Raw genomic sequence first — 6,798 nt, 5'->3', positions numbered from 1 at the left:
AATCTTTGAATGCTAGAATGCGATATGATCCCAAGTTTGCTACTTCACCTGTTTGTGTTACTCAAAAGGATTGTGAATTCTGTGTTGATCCTGAGTTGATTACTTTCATAGAATCTGATCCTTTCATTGTTATGAATCTGAAACTATTGTAGCACATCTTACTAAATTGAATGATATAGCCACCCTATTCACTAATGAGGAAAAGATTCGTTATTATTATATTCTTAAGTTGTTTCTGTTTTCATTAAAGGGTGATGCTAAGATATGGTTTAATTCTTTTGCTCTTGGTTGTGTGCGTAGTCCCGAGGATATGATATATTACTTCTCTGAAAAATATTTTCCTGCCCGTAAGAAACAAGCTGCCTTGCAGGAAATATATAACTTTGTGCAAACTAAAGAAGAGAGTCTCCCACAAGCTTAGTGGAGGCTTCCCCAGTTACTTAATGCTTTGCCTGATCACCCTCTCAAGAAAAATGAAATACTTGATATGTTCTATAATGGACTAACTGATGCTTCTAGGGACCACCTAGATAGGTGAGCTGGTTGTGTTTTCAGGAACGAACCGCTGAACAAGCTGAACTACTATTGACTAATATATTGTGCAATGATAATGATTGGAGTATTCCTAAACCACCTCCAAAACCAACTCCGAAGAAAAGAGGTATTCTATTTCTCAGTCGTGAAGATATGCAAGAGGCAAAGAAATGTATGAAAGGAAAAGGTATTAAAGCTGAAGATGTTAAGAATCTACCACCTATTGAAGAAATACATGGTCTTGATAACCCAACACAAGTAGTAGAGGTAAACTCTCTTCGTAGATTTGATGAAAGTGATATTCCTTATAATAAGTCTGCTAGCCAATGCTTGGATGAATTTGACAAGTTTATTGTTAAGAAAGAAAATTTCAATGCTTATGTTAGTAGACAATTGAAACATAATGCTTACATGCTTGATCGTTTGGGTGAAAATATGAGTAGATCTGTCAATGATCTTAGGCTTATTAGTAAGCATGCTTCCATGGTAACTACTCAAGTAGAACAACTACTTAAAGCACATAATGATTTTCTCAATGAGATGATTAGTAAGAACAATGATCATTCTGTTAGAGTTGTGACTAGAGGAGGTAGAATGACTCAGGAACCTTTGTATCATGAGGCCCATCCTAAGAGAATTGAGCAAGATTCTCACAGAGTTAATACTGATGCACCTAGTCCTTCTAATAAAAAGAAAAAGAATGACGATAGGACTTTGCATGCTGCTAGTGAACCTGTTGAAGACTCGCATGAAAACCCAAATGATATTTCTATTTCTGATGCTGAGACACGGTCTGGTAATGAACATGAACCTAGTGATAATATTAATGATGATTTTCATTATGGTGTCCAACCTAGTAATGACAATGACGTGGGAATTGAACCTGTTGTTGATCTTGATAACCCACAACCTAAGAGCAAAAGATATGATAAAAAAGACTTTGTTGCTAGGAAGCATGGTAGAGAAAGAGAACCATGGGTTGAGAAATCCATGCCTTTTCCTCCTAAACCATCCAAGAAGAAGGATGATGAGGATTTTGAACGCTTTGCTGAAATGCTAAGACCTCTCTTTTTTACGTATGCGCTTAACTGATATTCTGAAAATGTCTCCTTATGCTAAGTATATGAAATATATTGTTACAAACAAAAGAAAGAAATCAGAAGTTGAGATTTCCACCATGCCAGCTAATTATACCTTTAAGGGTGTAACACCAAAGAAACTAGGAGATCCCGTAGTACATACTATACCATGCTCTATTAAAGGAAATTATGTTAAAACTGCTTTCTCTGACCTCGGAGCTCGTTGATACGTCTCCATCGTATCTACTTTTTCAAACTCTTTTGCCCTTGTTTTGGACTCTAATTTGCATGATTTGAATGGAACTAACCTGGACTGACGTTGTTTTCAGCAGAATTGCCTTGGTGTTATTTTTGTGCAGAAATCAAAGTTCTCCAAATTTCCTGGAAATTTACGGGGAGCAGTTTTGGAAAATATCAAAAATATCTGCGCCAAGCTCCACCTCAGGGGGTGGGCCAGTGGGCCACAAGCCCCTGCTCCGCCACCACCCCCTCGTGGCGGTGGGCAGGCTTGTGGGGCCCACACGGCCCTGCCGCCCCCAACTCCAGCTCTATAAGTTGCCTTTCGTCCGAGAAAAAATAAAAAGAGAAGTTTTCGTCGCGTTTGCGATACGGAGGCGCCGCCACCACCCGTTCTTCATCTGGAGGGCAGATCTGGAGTCCGTCTTGGGCTCCGGAGAGGGGAAATCGTCGCCATCGTCATCATCAACCTTCTTCCCTCTCCAATTCCATGAAGCTCTTCGTCGTTCGTGAGTAATCTATTCATAGGATCGCTGGGCGGTGATGAGTAGGATGAGATCTATCATGTAATCGAGTTAGTTTTGATGGGGATTGATCCCTAGTAACCACTATGTTCTGAGATTGATGTTGCTACTACTTTTCCATGCTTAATGCTTGTCACTAGGGCCCGAGTGCCATGATTCCAGATCTGAAATTATTATGTTGTCACCAATATATGTGTGTTTTAGATCCTATCTTGCAAGTTGTAGTTACCTACTATGTGTTATGATCCGGCAACCCCGGAGTGACAATAACCGGAACCACTCCCGGTGATGACCATAGTTTGAGGAGTTCATGTGTTCACCAAGTGCTAATGCGTTGGTCCGGTTCTTTATTAAAAGGAGAACCTTAATATCCCGTAGTTTCCTTTTGGACCCCGCTGCCACGGGAGGGATGGACAATAGATGTCATGCAAGTTCTTTTCCCTAAGCACGTATGACGACACACGTAATGCATGCCTAAATCACATTGACTAACGGGAGCTAGCCACATATCTCTCCGTGTTATAGCAGTTGCATGATGAATATCATCCAAACAAATCACCGACCCATTGCCTACGAGTTTGTCCTACTGCTGTTACTTGTCTTGCTCTCCTGCTGTTGTTACTGTTGCTACTGCTGTTACTTGTCTTGCTCTCCTGCTGTTGTTACTGTTGCTACTGCTGTTACTTGTTTTGCTCTGCTGCTACTACTGTCGCTTGCTACTGTCTACTACTGCTGTTACTTGTTTTGCTCTGCTGCTACTACTGTTGCTACTACTGTCGCTTGCTACTGTTGCTACTTGCTACTGTTGTCACTACTGCTGTTCCTTGCCACTGCTATTGCTCGTTACACTGCCGTTACTCGCTACTTTGCTGTTACTACTGTGCTTGCAGATACTAATCTTTCAGGTGTGTTTGAATCTGACAATTCAACTGCTAATACTTGAGAGTATTCTCTCACCTCTCGTCGTGCGAATCAACAAATTTGGGTCGAATACTCTACCCTTGAAAACTACTGCGAACCCACGCGCTGGTGGGCCGTCAACAACATTCTTCTAGTTTCATTACTAGGGAGTGCTATCAGCATTCTTCTGGTGCCGTTGCAGGAGAAGGTTTGTTGTCATAAGCATTCGTCTAGCTAACGCCAGAGATTGCAGATCACTCGTGTTAGTACAATTATGCCTTCCTATTTATATCTTAGACTTGATTTGAATAAGTTGACACCTACAGAAATCTCTCTGCAAATGGCTGATAAATCAACTCCTTTACCTATCGGTATTTGTGAGGATGTGCCTGTTGTGGTTGCAAACGTTACTATCCTAACGGACTTTGTATTCTTGATATTCCCTAGAACGACAGCTTGTCGATCATCCTTGGTAGACCCTTTCTGAATACTGCATGGGTTGTTATTGACCGCAACAAAGGCGATGTCACTTTTCTTGTTAACGGTAATGAGCATATGGTTCACTTTCCGAGGAAACAACCTCAAGTTTATAGTATCAACTCCATTTAAAAGGTTTCAATGATTATTATTGGAGATTTTGAAATCCCTCTCCCTACTGTCAAAAAGAAATATGACATACTTATTGTGGGGGACATGCATATCCCCATTGAGGTAACCTAGTGCTATTCATAAATTCTCTTGTTTCATGTCATTTGGAAAAAGTTTGTCAATAAGACTTGATCAACCTTATTGGTGGATTCTTCTTGACGGGCATCAGAAGGAGGAATTTAGAAAGCACAACCTTCACTACCCAACTTTTATTTTCTATTCCTTAGCTTTAATTTAGTAAAAATGTTATTATTTTCTTGCTTTTCCATTTTACCCGTGCAATAGAAAAATGACCTAAAAATAAAAGTTCTCAGAATGCCCTGAAAATTTAGTATGATTTTTTCTGGAATAATTTAAGAATTTTTGGCACTGAAAGTACATGAAGGGCACCACCATTGGGCCACAAGCCTGCAGGGTGCGGCCACCCCCTAGCCGCGCCCCCTGGCTTGTGTGTCCCACGTAGGCCCCCTCCACTTATTCTAGTACCCATCCACTTTGTCTTCCTCCAGAAAAAATGACGCCATTGCTCAAACCCGTGTTTTAGCTCATGTTGCTGCCATTTTTGATCTCCTTGCTCAAAGCTTCATTCGCAAAACTATTTTAGGGTATTGTTCATGGTTATGTGACTCCTCCAATGGTCCAATTAGTTTTTGTTCTAGTGCTTTATATGTCACAAATTTTTGCTGCTGTGGTGACCTTGTTCTTGAGCTTGCATGTCAAAATTGTAGGGTCTCAAGTAGTTTTGATGCATGATAGAGCTTATAGGCATTTGTGGGGGTAGTTGCTATAAGTTTTGATTGAGCTTTATTCACATTTATTTGGAGTCACTAAAAATTTCAGAGTTATTTTCAGAGAAAGAAAAAAATTCTAAGGAAAATATACCAAGGCGGTTCCTCGAGCAAGAAGATCCCGAGAGTCGCGATACGCGAGCCCGACTTTGATCCACCGCGGGAAGCTCAAGTACGACCTATTGAATGGTCGTCGGATCCATTCATGGTACATGCTGGATTCAAGGAAGAATTTGACGCGTACGTACGTAATGTTGGCCTTGAAGATTTTGTTGCAGACCAATGCAAGCAATATTATCAACTCACTGTTTCCTTCGTGTGGAGGTTTGAATTTTTATCCAAGCGTAATATGCATTCCGTTCTATTTAATTTTTATGATGAATCTTACACCATGGACCTAGAGGAATTTAACCATGCATTCAAAATTCCACAATGGGGTAGCCATAGTGATCCTCATAAAACCGAATATAATGATTTTCTTCCTAGCATCACTGTGGGAGAAACTAGAAATATTACTCAGGCTACCTTGGGGAGCATTCACTTTCCTGTCATACATTATTTTGATCTCTTCATAGGTAGATGTATCAACGGTAAAATTGAGCATAGCCACCTTTTCATACCCGACCTTAGTATTCTTAAGAGTGCGGTCATGGGTGATAGACGATATAACTTGGGAGCTATTGTTGCTAGGAGACTACATAAAAATGCTAAGGATGGAGATTCCTTTGGTGGAATTTATGCCACACGTGTAGCTAATTATCGTGGGCAACATATAAGGGAGACTCATATTGAGTTGCCACGTGCTTTTCTTGATTATGAGGCTATGGTGTGTTACCACTTTCTTGAGAGAAATGAAAAATCCCTCCTGTACCGACTAATTTTTGAAAGACAGCGTACTGTCCATATTACTCTTCCTGCTTCTGCCTTCTTTAACTTTCAGGAAAAACAAAGATACTTTATAACCAGAGAGGAGGCAAATGAATACGAGAGGGAGGCGGGAGCCGCACGCCTCCACGCTGAAGCCATTCAACCGGTAGCCGCCGCAACCCAGTACAACCCCAACTATGACTTTGGATATTATCCGGGCCAGCAATGGCCTAGACCAACTTAGGCTAAAAGCCTAAGCTTGGGGGGAGTACGTATTTCTCACCGACATTACATACATGTTCACACACTCATTCCAGTTGTCGGTGTTCATAATTTTTCAATGTACTATCCATGGTAGTTTATTTCTTCTTTTTTCTTTCTTTGTTGGAATTATGCCCTAGAGGCAATAATAAATATAGTTATTATTATAATTCCTGTATCAAGATAATCGTTTATTATCCATGCTATAATTGTATTGAATGAAGACTTATATACATGTGTGGATACATAGACAAAACACTGTCCCTAGCAAGCCTCTAGTTGGCTAGCCAGTTGATCAAAGATAGTCAGTGTCTTCTGATTATGAACAAGGTATTGTTGCTTGATAACTGGATCACGTCATTAGGAGAATCACGTGATGGACTAGACCCAAACTAATAGACGTAGCATGTTGATCGTGTCATTTTGTCGCTACTGTTTTCTGCGTGTCAAGTATTTGTTCCTATGACCATGGGATCATATAACTCACTGACACCGGAGGAATACTTTGTGTGTATCAAACATCGCAACGTAACTGGGTGACTATAAAGATGCTCTACAGGTATCTTGTATTACGCAATGTGACTTAGTGTAAGTTGCGGGTTCTTGTATTACGGAACGAGTAAAGAGACTTGCTGGTAAACGAGATTGAAATAGGTATGCGGATACTGACGATCGAATCTCGGGCAAGTGACATACTGAAGGACAAAGGGAATGACATACGGGATTATATGAATCCTTGGCACTGAGGTTCAAACGATAAGATCTTCGTAGAATATGTAGGATCCAATATGGGCATCGAGGTCCCGCTATTGCATATTGACCGAGGAGTCTCTCGGGTCATGTCTACATAGTTCTCGAACCCGCAGGGTCTGCACACTTAAGGTTCGACATTGTTTTATGCGTATTTGAGTTATATGGTTGGTTACAGAATGTTGTTGGGAGTCCCAGATGAGATCACGG

Source organism: Hordeum vulgare, chromosome 1H (assembly GCF_904849725.1).
Source record: "Hordeum vulgare subsp. vulgare chromosome 1H, MorexV3_pseudomolecules_assembly, whole genome shotgun sequence".
Taxonomy (NCBI): Eukaryota; Viridiplantae; Streptophyta; class Magnoliopsida; order Poales; family Poaceae; genus Hordeum; species Hordeum vulgare.
The sequence above is the reverse complement of the archived record's forward strand: the minus strand, read 5'-3'. Positions refer to the sequence as shown.